Source organism: Geotrypetes seraphini, chromosome 2, assembly GCF_902459505.1.
Source record: "Geotrypetes seraphini chromosome 2, aGeoSer1.1, whole genome shotgun sequence".
Taxonomy (NCBI): Eukaryota; Metazoa; Chordata; class Amphibia; order Gymnophiona; family Dermophiidae; genus Geotrypetes; species Geotrypetes seraphini.
Window position 1 is genome coordinate 118458446 of NC_047085.1, and position 19915 is coordinate 118478360.

Genomic DNA, 19915 nt, shown 5'->3' on the forward strand with positions numbered 1-19915 from the left:
GCACCCTTTTTGTGAAGTTCACAGCAGTGCCCTGTAAGGTACCCCACTATTTAGGTGGCATGTCTGGGTGCTCAGTCCATCACTTTGCAGACCCCTCCCAAGTCCAATAGGGTTTGTTCTAGGCGTTTTGGACTTGGACGGAAAGTTGGACGGAAATGTGGTATAAAGATAGACGATTTTCGAAAGTAAAAAAAAGTTGGACGTATCTTTCGAAAATGTGTCTTAGGCTCTTTTTAACTTTGGACGACTTGCGAGATGGACGTAAACGGACTTAGACGTCCCTTTCGATTATGCCCCTCTAAGTGAATAGCCCTCGATGAAGACTGCCCCACCTATGTTGGTTGAACTGAGAACTTTTCAGTGGCCTCTCGTGTAGGCAAATGTGAATACATTCACACATATTTGCTAGTGTTCCAAACATTTATGCATGCCTCTAATGCACAAATATAGGCATCTGTGTTATGGAATTTACCTCTGCACAAAGAACAAAAAATTGTTTTCTTTACTAATTTATTTGTTAAAGTAAAATGAGACTTTGTGGTGTTGAAATCATGAGGCATCAAATAGAAATATAGAGGGGGGTCCTTTTATTAAGGTACGCTAACCGATTTAGTGCATGCTAAAGATTAGCGCTAGCTAAATGCTAAGATGCCCATAGGAATATAATGGATCTCTTAGCATTTCGCGCGCTAACCTTTAGTCTGCGGTAAATCAGTTGGCGCACCTTAATAAAAGGACCCCATAAAGAGCAATGTCATACAGGGTGAAAAACTCTAAGGGCTCCTTTTACTAAGCTGCGATAGCGTTTTTAGCGCATGTGGAATTTTAGCGCGCGCTAAACCCGCGCTACGCGGCTGGAACTAACGCCAGCTCAATGCTGGTGTTAGCGTCTGGCACGTGTGGCAATTTAGCGCGCGCTAAAATTCTGCATTTAGCGCAGCTTTGTAAAAGGAGCCCTAAACGAGGTATCAGTATTTGTGATCAAACTCTTAGGGGGAGAATTTATCAACATGGGCTACGGTTAAGATGTGTTATTTTACTGTTAACAAGTCGGAAGACAAAGGAAAAAAACAGCAGTGATGATGTACAAGATACCAAGGGCTCCTTTTGCAAAGGTGCGCTAGCGTTTTTAGAGCACGCACCGGATTAGCGCCAAAAAACTACTGCCTGCTCAAGAGGAGGCAGTAGCGGCTAGCACGCGAGGCATTTTAGTGCACGCTATTCCACGCGTTAAGGCCCTAACGCATCTTTGTAAAAGGAGCCCTAAGTCTTTAATGAAAAGTCGTAAAAACGTTTTTGCCCTGCTCTACGTAGGAGCCCAAGCGTCTGCTCAGCTGTCCACTGCTGATTCCAGTTTTTAACCAGTTGTTATCCATCGGGGGGTTTTTTGTATTTATACAATCTAGGACCCCTAAGGAAGGAGTGTTTTCTCGAAACACGGACTGTGTCGGGTCTGGGTTCATCAATCCTTTTGGATACATGCTGCTTTATGATTATATATTTTTTATATTTTTTTTTATGACTTTTCATTAAAGACTTGGTATCTTGTACATCATCACTGCAGTTTTTCATTTGTCTTCCGATCTGTCATTTCACTACAGTTCTGTTCGCTCAATTTCTAAATTTCTCGAACCAAAATCAATAAACATCTTAATCCACTCTCTAGTCATTGCAAAACTTGATTACTGTAATTCATTATTAATAAACATCACACAAAAGGAAAAAAAAAACGTCTTCAAATAATACAAAACACAGCTGTTAAACTTATTCACAAGGGTAAAAAATATGACCATGTTACCCCTTTTTTGATCAATTCACACTGGCTTCCAATAAATCACCGTATCACCTTTAAAATATTACTCTTAGTGTTTAAAACTCTGTCCTCCAATGAACCACAATTTATCAATAGAATGCTTATTCCTTATAATACTTCACGTTCCCTTCGTTCTACTGCCCAAAAGCTCTTGGCAGTTCCTTCTTTGAAAGTCATCGGAACTAGAAGACATGACATGTTTTCAGTGATGGCCCCCCAACTTTGGAATACTTTGCCCCAATACATTAGAGAGGAAAAGGATCTTAGCCATTTGAAAAAAAAAATTTTTAAAGCTTCCTTTTTAAAGACGCTTTTAATCTTTACATATTATTCCCTCCCCGATGTTTTTTTCCATGGCTCTGTTTTTTCTCCTAAGCATTGAATTGTAACTTTACCCCTCCACTCCCTGTGTATTCATTAGTTAGTAAACTTGTCTGTTCAACCCATTATTGTTAATTTTAAATAGTATGTCTAAATGTATATTTATTTTATTCTGCTGTAACTCGCTTAGTTATTTGAATAAGCGATTTATCAAATCAAAATAAAACTTGAAACTTGAAACTTGTTTGTTGGTATTTTACTGTTAACACCAGCTATTAGTAACCAGGGGCTCCTTTTATGAAGCCGGTTTAGCGGTTTAACGTGCGTAATAGCGCATGCTAATTTTCCGGCTGCGCTAGCCGCTACCGCCTCCTCTTGGGCAGGCGGTAGTTTTTCGGCTAGCGCAGGGGGGTTAGCGCGCGCTAAAAAGGTACGTGCGCTAAAGCCGCTAACGCGGCTTTGTAAAAGGAGCCCTAGGCCTCATTACATGAAATGGGGCCTTTGCTAAAATGGCACAGTTTACTGGTAGAATAACACATTGTAACAGTAGCCCACACCGATAACTGCATCTCTTAGGCCCTCTTTTACTAAGGTGCGCTAACTGATTAGCGCGCGCTAATTGATTTAGCGCACGCTAAACGCTACGTCTATGGACGCGTTAGCATGTAGTACGGATGGTCTCGGGACTCAAAGATCTCCCGTACGAGGAACGGCTGGATAAGTTGCAGCTGTACTCACTCGAGGAACGCAGAGAGAGGGGTGACATGATCGAGACATTCAAGCATCTCACGGGCCGCATCGAGGTGGAAGAAGATATCTTCTTTTTCAAGGGTCCCGCGGCAACAAGGGGGTATCCGTGGAAAATCAGGGGCGGGAAACTGCACGGGGACATCACTGAAAGGATGGTTGATCGCTGGAATAGTCTTCCACTTCAGGTTATTGAGGCCAGCAGCGTGCCTGATTTTAAGGCCAAATGGGATAGACACGTGGGATCTATTCACAGAGAAAGGTAGGGGAGGGTCATTGGGGTGGGCAGACTAGATGGGCCGTGGCCCTTATCTGCCGTCTATTTCTATGTTTCTAATTCAATTAGCGCACCTTAGTTAAAGAGGGGGGTTAGTGTTTGTGGAGTTTGCTATGTTTGCAAATGATGTAATTCCATTCATGGGTCACTGCGTGTAAAGTATCATTCAATTTTATAGGCTGCTCTGAGGCAAACTTATGCAACGCTTGCATTTATCGTGTTTGCAGCGCAAACCTGCATTATGAAAATGCCTTTGCAGGTCAATTTTTTTAAAATACAGTAACATCTCTCAGAGATATTGGTATCTGTTGTGTGAAAAGTTTGGTTGCAAAAATTTGCATTTTGATTTTTTTTTTTTTTCTACCCAGCTTATTTGTATAAGTAGAAAAGTTATGGCCAAAAATTCTCCACACTGCTTAAATCCGCAGCTTAGTCCAGATGCCTCATGGTTTCTTTTTTGAAATCTGTTTATTGTGGAACAGAACAACATTGCGAAAAACAGTAAAATGGTGTTTTTCTTCACGGTCTGGTTTTGTGTACCACTCATGGTTTCTTAAGAGTTGTGTAGACATGAGTACTGTAGAGAATAATTGGAATGCTACATTTTGCTCTTTAAATACTCGGTGGAGAAAGTACAGGCTTATGTTTATCAGAAAGATACCACTGATGAGAAGGTAAAGCTTAATTCTAAAAAAATGAGAAGTTTAATCATGCTCCCTGAGACAGGGTATCTTGATAAAGGTACTCATACTGATTAAAGGGCTAGCATGAGTAAATAAATAATTTTCAAGTGACTCAAAAACAAAAGGATATAACTCAAGCTAAGCCTTATTTAAACTAAAGGGAAGCCTGGGAGAACATTTCACACAGGTGATCATACATTGATCTTCAGTACTTTGCTGCAAGGGGTTGATGAAAAAATTTCATGAAAAGGCAAACTGGCTAATTACTTCTATTTCTACTCAGTGGCTACTTTTCCAAAGCACCCTGGGATCAATCAGAAAGCAATTCAAAAGCAGGAGATATATTGGATCATTGAAAAGTATCTTCAATAACAACAACGAGATCCAAATTTTTCAAACAATCTACGTATCACATAAATGTTTTTATTGTTGTTTAATTGGGAGAAGGCGCTACAGTATTGGAAGAGCCCTTAGTCGTACAGTGAGAGATTAGAGAAACTGGGCCTCTTCTCCCTTGAAAAGAGGAGACTGAGAGGGGACATGATCGAAACATTCAAGATAATGAATGGAATAGACTTAGTAGACAAAGACAGGTTGTTCACCCTCTCCAAGGTAGAGAGAACAAGAGGGCACTCTCTAAAGTTAAAAGAGGATAGATTCCGTACAAATGTAAGGAAGTTCTTCTTCACCCAGAGAGTGGTAGAAAACTGGAACGCTCTTCCGGAGGCTGTTATAGGGGAAAACACCCTCCAGGGATTCAAGACAAAGTTAGACAAGTTCCTGCTGAACCAGAACGTACGCAGGTAAGGCTAGTCTCAGTTAGGGCACTGGTCTTTGACCTAAGGGCCGCCACGTGAGCAGACTGCTGGGCACGATGGACCCCTGGTCTGACCCAGCAGCGGCAATTCTTATGTTCTTATGTCTAGGCCCTGAGGCTCCCCTATGGCTATTCCACTGGGGCACGCATAACTGAAAACTGGGCAGGACTGCTGCTTTCACACATAACTTATATGAGGGGCTGCTGAAAAGTTCTTAGCCCAGCCAAAAAGAGAATGATGTTGAGCCATGAAACTTACAAGTTATTCCACACTTTTCTTGACACTTTTTGTTTCATTTCATATCATTGAAATGGAACGTGTCAAGAAAAGTGTGGAATAACTTGGTTGGGCTGAGAACTTTTTAGCAGCCCTCGTAACTATCTCACACCTTCTTGAGCTATAAATTTGAAACACATTTAAAAAAGAGGCACCTAACTCAAAAACATGTGATACCTGCTATTGACATTGCATTAATCGGTGCATCTGGTTGCAGATGAAATTTAATGTGGACAAATGTAAAGTGATGCACAATGGGAAGAATAACCCAAATCCTAGTTACCAGATGCTAGGGTCCACCTTGGGGGTTAGTGCCCAAGAAAAAGGTCTGGGTATCATTGTAGATAAAGGGCTCCTTTTACGAACCCGCGCTAGCGGGTTTAACGCATGCGATTTTTCATCACTTGCTAACCCCTGCGCTGGCCGAAAAACTACCGCCTGCTCAAGAGGAGGCGGTAGTGGCTAGCGTGTACGGCGGTTTAGCGCGTGCTATTACGCGCGTTATACCGCTAACGCGCCTTCATAAAAGGAGCCCAAAATGATGAAACCTTCCACCCAATCTGTTTTGGCGGCCAAGCCTTTCCAAGCTGAAGAGCCCTAATCTTTTAAATCTTTCCTCATATGAGAGGTTAGGGCTCTTCAGCTTGGAAAAGAGAAGGCTGATGGGAGATATGATTGTAGTATACAAAATCCCGAGTGGAGTAGAAAGGGTACAAGTGGAATGATTTTTCACTCCATCCTAAATTGCAAAGACTAGGGGAACAAACATAATATTGAAGATCTTCGCTGGAGAGTAATTGATTCTATTGATATGACTGGGAGGGAGGATGGCAATTTAGAAGCGAGACTGAATTTTCGGGAACAACGTCGGATTTATTCCATAAACTCGATTGATCCTCATGGTTTAAATGAGGAATTGGATTGGCAGTCATTAATCTAGCTTCCGGCTTCCGTAGATACTCTGACGTGGGACCTAGTATAGTGACATAGGTCTCAGCTGTCAGTATACCGGGGCTATTTAAATTCTGTGAAATAACATCGCCACCATCTTTACTGAGCAAGTGGTCGAGTGAGATGGCGACATATCATTAGGTACGTGTATAATAATTACCAGTGTGTTATATTCTAGTACTTTTTTAAAAGTCTAAATAGTAAGGCATTGTTCTTATTTTGTAGGGACATTACCTTGATAAAGTCCATCGTAAAATATGTTGGCGCAGATTGCTTTAATTATGAAACAGTATAACAAGCTAAAAAGCTAAGTACTGGCTGATATTTCTAATAAGTTATTGATATAGAAAAAGTATTTATGCATAACTTATAACTTAAAGTTTAACTAACGTAATGAAAAATTAATATATGATCCGATGACGATAACACACATAAAGCTCTGTGTAATGAAAAATTATTGAACATAGAGTGGTGTTGGTGAGGGTCGAAGCTGTACTGAGGGGTGTTTGTACAGGAGGATACCTGAATGGCGGTATCTTCACCTTGAGGATTCTTATTGATAAACGTCCAGAAAAGAAAATATAGTGCTGGTTTTGTACAATATTTGGACTTATAAATATTGGTGCATAACTGTCAACTTACACTAGCATTCCATATCAGATTTGGTGTGCACATATGCCGTTATAGAATATTAGCTTAGTGCTCCGATTTTTGCTGTCCTTTATTGAATTACCTCCTATGAGTTTTAACATATGAGCAATTCTGTGCTGATCCACATCAGAATCCCAGGTAGGTCGTAGACTGACACAGGTGAAGCATAAACACAGCACAAAAACTTGAGAACTAAAAAATGGATTTAGGAAAAATCATTTTTATTAAGAAAAAGTGATCTCTAAGGGTCAGATTCACTAACCTGCCCAATTAGGCCTGATTCGGGCAGGTCCAACGAATTCAGTAAAGACAAATATGCAGATGGGGGTGATCGGAGGAACGCCCCCATCTGCCTGCATTGATCACTGTAGATGGTCTGTGCATGCCCGTCCGAGCCGGGACTGTTTTTTTTTTAAACTTTAACTTTTTTATTGTTTTTAGCCCTGTGAGCCTGTGGTTTTAACCCACTTTAAACCCGTGGGTTAAAACCACGGGCTCGCAGGCCGGGGAAGGGCAGGAGAGATTCAGGGAAGATCAGGGCAGAGCAGGGCGGCATTCAGGGGGAAGATCGAGCAGGGCGGCATTCGGGGGGAAGATCGAGCAGGGCGGCATTCAGGGGGAAGATCGAGCAGGGCGGCATTCGGGGGGAAGATCGAGCAGGGCGGCATTCGGGGGGAAGATCGAGCAGGGCGGCATTCAGGGGGGAAGATCGGGGCAGAGCAGGGCAGCATTCAGGAGGAAGATTGAGCAGGGCAGCATTTCAGGGGGAAGATCGGGGCAGAGTAGGGCAGCATGCGGGCGAGCAGGCAGGACAGACTGCAGGGCTGAGAGCAGGGCTTCCAGTCGGAAAGATGTTTTCGACTGATCCCCAGCAGTCGCTTCTTCAGTTGATCGGCCAGCCCAGTCGGATCGGATTGATTGTGTTGTGAATCGCATCCCTGCCTACTTTGCATGCGTTTCACCTCATTTGCATGCACAGATTCGAAGCGGATCGCAGGAGAGGTAAGTGAATCAGGCCAGAGGGAAATTCGCTCGTAAAGGGGTCGCAAACCGATCGGTACACGATCGGTTTGCTTTGCGAATCTAGCCCTAAGTAAAGGCAAAGCCCTTTGTGTCAGGAAGGTAAGGGAAAATTAGCACGCACTAACCGATTTAGCAAGTGATAGCGATTACTATGCGCTAAATGCTAAGATGCCTATTATATTTCTATGGACGTCTTAGCATTTAGCACATGTTAAATCAGTTAGTGCCCCTTGAAAGAATTCCCTCCTAAAGCAAATAAAATATTTTAGGGAATGAAAAAAAGAGAGAGAGAGAGAAAGAGCTAGAAATAAGAAAAACTGGGACACAATCAAGTTATAGAAAAAGCACGGTGATATTTTAAGCAATCCGGATTGTGCTTTGTAGTTGAAATGTACTTCTGTTGACCCTACGGTTTATGATGAGCTGTGTTTACTGTGCTGCATGGTTGGTATCAGTTGATTAACTTCTGCCCAAGCACTTCTAACCAAACAAGCTGTAGCGTCAGCATGTTCTGTCATACTCTAACAAAGATTGATAAACCTGCAGCGGAGTGTTGTCCTGCTGTCATCCTAAAAAACACACACCTGAAAGTCAACAGCACTGGGACAATGGTAAACTAGAAGTGAATGAGTAACATGACATCAAAGTTTCTCTCAGGGAGCTGGGGTGTAATCGAGGCTGTGAAGGAGGGTTAAAATGTCACAGGAAGACTACATGAGCCCTGCATCTATCAGTCTAATTCTCTACAAAACCAACAAATAAACTTGGCAACTAACAAGATAAAAAAAGAATCTCAAGGAGGCAATGTAACACTTGTTTGTTAAAAGTGCTTTTGCTTAATCTAACTCTTTCAGGAAGAATTTGGAATCTGACTTCAACTTAACAGATAAAAATGACAGCAAATATAGTAGAGGCCAACTAAATTTTGATTTCGGATTAGGCCCCAAAACTGACCTGAAATTTAGGTTTGGGTTTCAGCCAAAAATGCCTCTTCCTGCTCTGCCCCTTCCCATAGGCCTTCCCTTGGGCCTACATGGGCTGGCTCCCTCTTCCTCATTGCCGCAGGGCACAAAGCCGCACTTGGGCAGGGGCTCCTATGAGCGTCCTGCGCCTGAACCGGAAGCCTGACGTCGCAACATCAGAGGGAAGGCTTCCGAATGAGTCGTGGGACATGTGAGGAGCCACTGCCCGCGGCTTTGTGCACTGCATCAGTGAGGAAGAGAGAGCTGGCCCGAAGATAATACCGGGAGTGGCATAAAACAACCAGGCAGGAGCAGGCCAGAAGGCAAAGCATAGCATGGAGGGAGGGAGACAACAACGGTAGGGGGAATGATTTTATTTTTGGAATTTAGTGATTGATTTACATCTGCTGTTTATATTTTGCACTGTTCAGGAAGAAATGTATTTGTTTCTTTTTCTCTGGGGTTGAACTGCATGCAGTCTTGCATCTTAGGGTTTGTTTGTATATAATAATAATAACAATTTATATACCGCAGGACCATGAAGTTCTATGCAGTTAACAATGATTAGAAATGTTACAGATTGAATGGAATAAACAAAGTACAGACTTAGTGATTGATAGTTCAAGCGATCGTTTGTTGAGGACTAAGATTGTATAGGTTGGTTTCCTAAGTATTTCAGGAACAGATGTGTTTTTAGGCGTTTCCTGAATTCCCTATAGGTAGTAGGCACGAGTAATTGTTCTAGGTCTTTACCCCATAGTGCTGCTTGATGTGAGAAAAGATGTTGGTGATGACTTTTAAATGTACAACCACTAACCGGTGGAGAGACAAAGTTTGGGTGTGAGCTTCGCCTATGTCTGTTGGTTGTAAAAGAGAAAAGGTCTGTTATATATTTAGGGGCTAAGCCATAAAGTACCTTGAAGCAAAAACAACCAAATTTGAATTTCACACGTGCCTCCATCGGAAGCCAGTGTAGAAGTCGATAGGAAGGTGTTACGTGATCAAACTTCTTCAATCCACAAAGTAGTCTAACCGCTGCATTTTGTACTAGTTGCAATCGCAGCATATTCTTCTGGGGGAGTGCCAAGTAGACGATGTTACAATAATCGAATCAGATAGCCCTAGATCAGATTCAATAACAGCAGATAAATTAACAGTTAAATAGCAGAAAATCAGATACCCGGTATCGGTGCTGATTTTAAGTTTCCCTGCTGGTTCGGGGGAGGGGCGGATCAATTTGATTGCCTGCAGGATCGGGCTTCTGCTTCTCTCCCCTGCCCGCTGGTATCGGTGCTGATTTTTTTAAGTTTCACCGCTGGTTCGGGGAGGGGCGGATCATTTGCCTGCAGGATCGGGCTCCTGCTTCTCTCTCCTGCCTGCTGGTATCGGTGCTGATTCATTGGTTCGGGGGATGGGCGGATCAATTTGCTTGCCTGCAAGATCGGGCTCCTGCTTCTGTCTCCTGCCCACTGGTATCGGTGATGATTTTTTTTTTAAGTTTCCCCGCTGGTTTGGGGGAGGGCCAGATCGCTTGCCTGCTGGATCGGGCTCCTGCTTCTCTCTCCTGCCCGCTGGTATCGGTGGTAGATTAGCACTTTTAGTTTTTGATCCCGTATTTGCATAGGGGTTGTCTGTGTTTTGGTAAGAATGAATGTTGAGAAGCATATTACATTACATTACATTAGTGATTTTTATTCCGCTTGTACCTTGCGGTTCAAAGCAGATGACACAAGAAGAGAACTGGACATTTCCAGGAGGATACATAACATTGGAGAATACAGATTGAGGGAATAGACTTAATAACATTGGAAGATAAATCAGGTTACATTACATTACATAGCAAGTAGTCTATTTCCATACGTTGGTAGATAGTCGGTTTCGGTAGGATGATTTAGGTTTCAGGCATTTCGTTTTTTGTTTTTTTTTTTGTTTTTTCGTTTTTTATTGGTCGATTGAGGGTATGGTGCCAGGGAGTGAGCAGAGCCTGGTCGGAGTAAGTGGGGAAGAGGAGAGGGAGATTAGGTAGATTATATATACTTTTTGAACAGCAGTGTTTTGATTTCTGTAGTTGTGTAGTTTAATTTTGTGGTTAAACATTATATGTTGTTAATAAGATTATATTGTGTGTGTGAGTGTATATATGAAAAATGAATGGAAAAAATGGTGTTATAATTAGTACTATTATGGGGATGGGGTGTGGGGCGGAGATGTGTGGGGTCTGGCCCTCGACTTAGCCCAGTGTTCTTCAACTGCCAGTCCGCAGACTAGTGCCAGTCCAACAGCGCTGAACAAAACAGGCACAGGGGAAGCAGATCAGAGGGAACGAAGTCGAGGGGAAGAGGCGAGAGATAACTCCGCCTACCCCCCGACATCACCAGCTGAACTCCCCCCATAAAAGGGGAGGAGCCAACGGTGCGCAGCCGTTCGGCGTGCGGCGAAGGCGCACGGCAAAGGCGCTCGCCTTAGCGAGAGCGCCTTTGCGAAGGAGCCTTGAGAAGGAGCCCAGGCAGTCCAGCAGCAATATCTAATATTTAATTTCTGTAAATTAACCCACAGGAGCACACCAGCACTTTACGAGAGCGATGGAGGACCCAGGATCCCAGAGGTACTTTCCGGTATACTGCATAGAGTGCAATATGTACGACTACCTCCCCTTGGGAAGGCGGGAGTACATATGCAGTCGGTGTCAGGAACTGGAAAGCCTGAGGATGGAGGTCGGCAGACTGAGGGTCAGGGTCCAGGAACTAGAGGGACTGGAGGGACTCCGCACCACAGAGGAGACGAGCTGGTCAACCAAGGACACAGACGGAGCAGGCTCCAGTGTGGACCAGGTGAGGGACCTCGAGAGATTCATCGAGGAGGCCTACAGGAAGGTGGAGGAACAGGACCAGCAGCTGCACAGACGGATGTCGGCAGACGAAACCCAGGATCCACAAGGCGACACCGGGGAAGGACCTAGCGGAGGAACCACGCAAGAGGAGGAGACCGTGACTCACCGGGACCCCGAGGGAGATACACCGCTCTACACCAAGGACACGGACCTGAGACAGAGGAGGTTGCTGAGGAAAGGGAAGTCTGCTATTGTGGTGGGAAACTCGATCTTGAGAGAGGTAGATAGTCACGTTGCCGGAGGAAGGGAGGACCGGCTAGTGACTTGTCTCCCAGGGGCCAAGACAGAACTGGGTCCTGGGACGAAAGCTGAAGCGGAGTACACGGAGGATAGCATTCTCAGAGATCCTGCCTGTACCGAGAGCAGATGCAAAGAGGCAGGCAGACCTCCAGGCTGTGAATGCATGGTTGAGGAGATGGTGCCAGGAGGAGGGCTTCCACTTTGTGAGGAACTGGACGTCCTTCTGGGGAAAGAGCAAGCTCTACCAGCGGGATGGCCTGCACCTGAGCACAGCGGGAACTAGACTACTGGCAGCCAATGTGAGGAAGGAGATCGAGAGGGCTTTAAACTGAGGAGAGGGGGAAAGCCGACAGCTGATCTGATGTTGACGCTTCGGACAACAGTATCCAGAACAGATGCTGAACGGGCTGACTGCAGGGAGGAAGTAGAGAGACCGGTGGATCTTGTGATCAGACAGTGAGGGAAACATCAGGTAAAGGGAGCTTGCTGGGAGGAGACTAAGGGGCATGGAGACACAGGGGGACTGGGTGGCACGAGGGCGAAAGCTGAGGGCAATATAGAGGTGCCACAAGGCGAGGGGGATCAAACAGAGGCTCAAGGGATGATAGCCCAGGAGGGGGCCGGTAGGGCTAGAAAACCCAGAGGAAAAGCGGGGAAGTGGGGTGACGGGAATGTGGGGAAGCTGAAAGTTACGAGGGTACATGCTGAGGGCAAAGCAGAAGCACAGGGAACGGGAGAACTGCCCGAAACTCAAGGGGAGGCGGCCCAGGTAAACGCAGAGGTAAATGCAGAGGTGGAGAAAAAACGATGGGACCTGCGGTGCTTATACGCAAATGCAAGAAGCCTCATGGCCAAGATGGGTGAACTAGAAGTCGTGGCCAAGGGGGAGGACCTGGATATAATTGGAATTACAGAAACCTGGTGGACAGAGGAAAATCAATGGGATGTGGCGCTGCCGGGGTACAAGCTCTACAGGAGGGACAGGACCCACAAGAAGGGGGGAGGCATAGCACTATATATAAAGGACTCTATCTACTCAGTCAGGATGGATATGGCAACGAAGGCAGAGGGGCTGGAATCGCTATGGGTCAAATTGCCGAGAAACAAGGGTGCAGACATAAAACTGGGGCTGTACTATCGCCCACCTGGTACGCCAGAAGGAGTCGGACACGACTTGGAAGCTGAACTGAGACAGGAATGCAGGACTGGAAGTGTAACAGTGATGGGGGACTTCAACTACCCAGGGATAGACTGGAGTAGGGGTCACTCCAACTGCACTAGGGAAACAGGATTTATAGAAGCTGTGAGGGACTGCTTCATGGAGCAACTAGTCAAGGAACCGACGCGAGGGAGTGCTACTCTTGACTTCATCCTAAACGGATTAGGGGGGCCTGCAAGAGGGGTAGAAGTGGGAGGACCACTAGGCAACAGTGATCACAATGCGATCAGATTCACATTAGCAAGGGGGACACCCATAGTAAGGAGGACCGCAACCACTGCGCTCAACTTCAGGAAAGGGAACTATGTTGCTATGAGGGAAATGGTGGGGAGGAAGCTCAGAAACATCTTTAGGATGAAGACTGTAGGAAGCGCCTGGACCCTATTCAGGGACACCCTGCAGGAAGCACAAAGAATGTACGTCCCCAGTTTCAGGAAAGGCTGCAAGAACAAGCGGTTAAAGGACCCGGTTTGGATGTCAACTTAAGTAAAGAGGGCAATAAATGACAAAAAAGTATCCTTCCGGAGATGGAAAAAGGACCCAACGGAGGAAAATCACCAGGCGCACAGGAAATGCCAAAAGGAATGCCACCGAGAGGTTAGAAAAGCAAAAGGGGAATACGAAGAGGGGCTGGCCAGGGAGGCGAAAAACTTCAAGGCATTCTTCAGTTACGTAAAGGGGAAGCGACCAGCGAGAGAGGAGGTGGGGCCGTTGGACGATGGGGATAGGAAGGGAGTAATTAAGGAGGATAAAGAGGTAGCTGAGAGGTTGAACACGTTCTTCTCGTCAGTTTTCACGAACGAAGACACAGGCTGCTTAGGAAGCTGTGGAACCACGGGGTGGGAGGGGATGTGCACAGATGGATCAAGCACTGGTTGTCGGGTAGACTGCAGAGGGTCGGAGTAAAGGGCCAATATTCTGACTGGCGGGGAGTCACGAGCGGTGTGCCACAGGGATCGGTGCTGGGGCCGTTACTCTTCAACATATTTATCAATGACCTGGAAAAGGAGGCAAAGTGCGAGGTTATAAAATTTGCAGACGATACCAAACTGTGCGGCAGAGTTAGGTCCAGGGAGGAGTGTGAGGACCTGCAAAGGGACCTAGACAAGCTGGAAGACTGGGCAAACAAATGGCAAATGCGCTTTAACGTGGAAAAATGCAAGGTCATGCATATAGGGAAAAAGAACCTGTTGTTCAACTACAAATTGGGGGGGGGGGGCATTGTTGGGAGACAGCAGACTTGAGAGAGACTTGGGTGTGCTGGTGGATGCATCACTGAAGCCATCTGCACAGTGCGCAGCAGCCTCGAAAAAAGCCAACAGGGCATCATAAAGAGGGGCATAACAACCAGGACACGGGAAGTCATCATGCCATTGTATCGAGCGATGGTGCGTCCACATCTGGAATACTGCATTCAGTATTGGTCGCCGCACCTCAAGAAGGACATGGCGGTACTTGAGAGAGTCCAAAGGAGAGCAACGAAACTGGTAAGAGGGCTGGAACACTGCCCATATGCCGAGAGGTTGGATAGGCTGGGGCTCTTCTCTCTGGAAAAAAGGAGGCTCAGGGGAGATATGATAGAGACCTTCAAGATCATGAGGGGCATAGAGAGGGTGGATAGGGACAGATTCTTCAGACTGAGGGGGACAACAGGTACGAGGGGGCATTCGGAGAAACTGAAAGGAGATAGGTTCAAAACAAATGCAAGGAAGTTTTTCTTCACCCAAAGGGTCGTGGACACTTGGAATGCGCTACCGAAGGAAGTGATCAGGCAGAGTACGGTACAGGGATTCAAACAGGGATTGGACGGATTCCTGAGGGATAAAGGGATCGTGGGATACTGAGAGAGGTGCTGGGATGTAACACAAGTATAGAAAGCTAACCAGGTAATAAGTATAGAAAGCCAACCAGGTCGTGCATGTGCAAGACCGGAGGGGTTAGGACTTTGATGGGAAGATAGGACTTCAATGAGAAACCAAGGTGGCAAGGGGGCCCCTTCTGGTGATTCAGACAGGTCGTGACCTGTTTGGGCCGCCGCGGGAGCGGACTGCTGGGCAGGATGGACCTATGGTCTGACCCGGCGGAGGCACTGCTTATGTTCTTATGTTCTTATTTACGCCGGTCCATAGGTGTCAAAAGGTTGAAGAACACTGGTCTAGTGGCCTTCTTCTCTACCTCTCCAACCAGAACTTCTGTCCTCAATTTTTTTTTTTATTATTTATTTATCTCATTTTACAATAAGATATCAAGTATCCACTTGTACAGAAAGGTAAAGTCAAGCCAAAATCAAATGTAATACAATATGATACTAGACAGATAATCAAATAATCTGCTATCTTAAAAGAAATATATATAAAGCTTAACCTTAACTCAAGTCCTCTAAATAAGGAAAGCAAGATGTAGAATCAGCGAGTATAATATACATAACAAATAAAATGAAGATTAAAGGTTGTATATGCTGAGAAGGTAATCAACAATCAATGAGTACTCAAGTTCCTTCTCCTTTTTTCAGAGAAGCCATTGACAAGAAGGATGTAAGTTGGCTAGGATCGAAGAATACATATTTTTGCATATGGTAAATGCAAAAAGAAGAAAAAAGGTTGCCCCAAGAGCAATAACTCCTGGCTTTAACAGCAAAAATTCACGTCGACGTTTCTGTGTATCTCGTGACAGATCTGGAAACATTTGTATCCTATACCCAAGAAAAACTTTCTGTTTGTTTTTAAAGAAAAGTTTTAGTAACCAATTTTTATCAGGTGATAAGGCCACTGTAAGCAAAAGTGTTGCGGACACTGCTACCTCCTGGTCTGAAAGTTCCAACACCTTGGAAATATTAAGCGACTGTTGAGCTTCTTCCATTAATTTTTCTTCCCTTTTAATAGGTAAATAATACACTTGAGTGAATGGAGGTATTAGTTCCTCGGTAATTTCCAGAACTTCCTTTAGATAACGTTTTAACATATCTCTAGGGGTTACTTCAGCAACCCTAGGAAAGTTAATTAATCTAAGGTTATTATTGCGAGAAAAGTTTTCTAGAGACTCCAATTTTCTCCTTAAGTTAATATTATCTTTCACCAGTGTTTCAGTTATTTGTTTAGAAAGTTTAATTTCCTGGGAAGAATTCACTGTTGAGGTTTTTAAATCTTGCAAGTCAACTTTGATATTCTTAATTTCAGTTTCTTGGAAAAATATCTTTTGCTCCAACTGCAACAGTTGGGGCTTAACTGATTTAGATAGATTCGCAACAAGATCCCAAATTGCATCAAGTGTTACCTCTTGGGGTTTTTTAACATAAAGATAGGTTCTTGTAAAGAAAAACTTTCACCAACCATTATACCCTCCTGGGTATGACTCCTCTGCTCACGGACGGTCCGCGGAGATGACAAAACCTCAGTTTCCACTGGAATCCCCTGAAACGACAGGGAATCCACATCCATGCTCCCCTCCTTGCTCTCAACAGCCTCCGGGGGGAATTCCTCACCGCCTTCCGATGGTTCCTCCACCCGCGGGGAGCTGGCGGTCTGAGGAGGAGGAGGAGGCACTCTGGCGTCGGGGCTCAAGGTGGTATCTGGGCCCATGGAGAACGCCTCCGTCTCGCCACGGTGCGTCTCCTGCGGGCGTGCCGACGCCCCCGCAATTCCCTGCATTCGTCGGAGCAGCTCGTCCATAGAGCCGAAGCCGGCTGGGCCCGACCGCCTTGAGGCTCCAACTGCGCTTCTGCCCCTCCGCTTCGGCATATTAAGCGGTAAGTTTCTTGAGGAAAAACAGTTAAAGCAACTATGTTAATAGAGCTCTCTACAACGAAGCTCTCAGCGGTACAGTCCTTCCACCATCTTGCCTTCTAAACCCTGTCCTCAATTTTAAAAGAAAAAAAAATTCTTGATGTCTAGTTGCATCCCCCAACCTTACTCTCAATTCTACCCAACTACTCCCTCCACAAGCCCCCAGACTTATACCTCAATTGAGGCAGGAGCAATTCCAACTGCCTCCAGTATCCCCAAAATGGCAGCACCTTGCCCTGCGCAATGTATCCTGTGATAAACTGGGGTAGAGCCAGTCTACCATATAAGGACATTGTTCAGTGGTTTAAAAAAAAAAAAAATGCCAACTGCCATGGCTGAATATTGAGCAGATAGAAAATGATGGTAGATAAATATCATAGGGTCTGTGTAGTCTGCCCATCCATACCAATTCATAAGCTCTACAGTCTTTTCATCTCACTTAGAGATCCTCTGTTCTTGGCCCATATTATCTTTACCATCTTTCTTGAGAAGTCATTTCAGGAATCCACCACCCTTTCCATAAAAATATTTCCTCAGTCTATCCCTAGTCACCATCTTATGGGCCTCATTCCAGAGCTTCCTTTCATTTGAGATTTACAATCTGTGCATTTATGCAACCAGTGGTGTAGCGAGGGTGAGAGGCACCCAGGGCGGTAGCGCCCCTCCCCACCCTCTTCTCTGCCCCCCCCACCATACGCTCCTCCCCCGCCCCCTCTTGCTGCGTGCTCCCGTGCCGCTTACCCTACCTTCTCCCGTACCTCTTTAACACTTGAGGTGCGAGCAGAAACGTTCGGGGTGCTCACACGAGCATCGGCTCTTCCTCTGATGCCACTTCCTAGGCATGGGTCCAGGAAGTGATGTCAGAGGAAGAGCTGGCGCGAGCAGCAGGTTGGGATTGCTAGTTGCTACTCGTGATTTGAATATTAGAGGTACAGGGGAAGGGAAGGGGGCACATGTGTGGTAGTGGGGGGGGGGGGTTAGGAAGGCACAAGGGAGGCAGAGAGGAGGACAGGTGCTGGTACCCCTACTAAGATGGCATCCGGGGTGGACCGCCCCTCCCCCCCCCTTACTACACCACTGTATGCAACACAAGTATTTTAAATGTTTCTATCACATTTTCCCCTCCTGCCTTTCTTCCAAAGTAAATAGAAAAATAGTTCTTAGTATGATAATGTTTAACAGAGTGGGTTGCTCCTACGTTGATTTGAACTTAATATAAAACTATAATAAATTTTTATAAATTTATGGGAAGGCCTCAGTGTGGATTGATTAAGTCAGACAAACGAAAAAACGGTCAATACTTCAACCCGTTCAAATCAATCCACATTGAGGTCTTCCCATAAATTTATAAAAATTTATTATGTTTTATATTAAGTTCAAATCAACATACAGTAGGAGCAACTAAGAACTATTTTTTCTATTTAGAATTTGAGATGTTCTTAATTTTGGGGTTTAGTAACTTGATATTTCTTCCAAAGTATGCATATTGAGCTTCTTAGTAGCTGACCTCTATCTTGTTTATACTCGTATCTCTTTGAAGGTGCTGTCTCCAGAATTGTACACAGTAGTTTAAAAGAGTTCTCACCAGAGACTTATACAGAGGCATTGTTACCTCTTTTTTTCTGTTGCTCATTCCTCCCCCTGTGCACCCAAGCATCCTTCTAGCACAGTGTTTTTCAACCTTTTTATACCCGGGACCGGCAGAAATAAAATAATTATTTTGTGGACCGGCAAACTACTAGGACTAAAATTTAAAAGCCCTGTTTCCGCCCCATCTCTGCGAGCTCGGTGACCTCAGTAACTATAGAAAAATAGACAAATATAGTGCAAAATATAGACAGCAGATATAAATTCTCAAAACTGATACATTTTGATCACTAAATTGAAAATAAAATCATTTTTCCTACCTTTGCTGTCTGGTGATTTCATGAGTCTCTGGTTGCGTTTCCTTCTGTCTGTGTATCCTTTCTTTCATTTCTTTCTTTCTGCACTCAGGCCCAAGAATTGTCCCTTTCTATTCCCTCCCTCTTTCCTTCCTATGTCCTTAGTGCCCCTTCCCATGTCCTTAGTGCCCCCAGTGCCTCCTTCCCATGTCCTTAGTGCCCCCAGTGCTTCCTTCCCATGTCTTTAGTGCCCCCAGTGCCTCCTTCCCAAGTCTTTAGTGCCCCTTCCCATGTCCTTAGTGCCCCCAGTGCCTCCTTCCCATGTCCTTAGTGCCCCCAGTGCTTCCTTCCCATGTCTTTAGTGCCCCCAGTGCCTCCTTCCCATGTCTTTAGTGCCCCCAGTGCCTCCTTCCTATGTCCCTCTCACTGCCTTCCAGACTTTGTCCCAACCCCAACCCCAAAGCCTGCCTGCCTGCCTATCTACCTCCCTGGCCAAAGCCAGCCTGCTTGCCTGCCTACCTCCTTCCCTCCTTGTCGCGCGCCCCCCCCCAAAAAAAGCCTCCCTCCTTCATTTCCCCGGTCCGCTGCTATCTTACCGCCCTGCTGCTGCTACTGCTAAAGCCGACACGAAGTCTTCTTTCCAGCGTCAATTCTGAAGTCGGAAAGGACGTTCTGGGCCAGCCAGGCAGTGATTGGCTGGCCCAGAACATTCTCTCCGACGTAAGAATTGACATCGGAAACAAGACTTCCTATCAGCTTTAGCAGCAGCAGCAGCAGCAGGGCGGTAAGATAGCAGCGGACTGGGTGAAAGGAAGGAGGGAAGCTTTTTTTTTTTTTTGCGCAACAGGTAGGGACAGGAAATGATCGCTTGTCCCGTTGTCCCTGAGCACAGCTTCGGGATGCTGTCCCTGAAAACGGGACATTTCGGCGTCCCAAAGCTGTGTGTGGGGACAACGGGACAGGAGATCTGAAAACGGGACCTATGGTCACCTTAATCTTGCCAGCCCTGCACGGACCGGCAGAAATTTCCTGCGGACCGGCACTATTGCGCGATTGACATGCGTTCGGCACCGTTTACAGAATCAGGGCCTAAGAGTTTATCTTGTTAGGCAGACTGGATGGACCATGCAGATTTTTATTTGCATCATCTACTGTGTTACTAGAATGGACTGTGGTCAAATGCAACTTCTCAAGTTGAAGGCCATTTATTTCACCTTGTGTCTAAGTTCTTTGTTCATTACATGAACAAACCTGAAACCTGTACATTTCATTAGAGCCTCAATAATGTTGAACTCACCAAATAGCTATATCAGTGTTCTTCGCGGGACTCTTTCATGGGAATCAATGAGTGACCTGCAGAGGAGGTCAGGTAGTTAAGT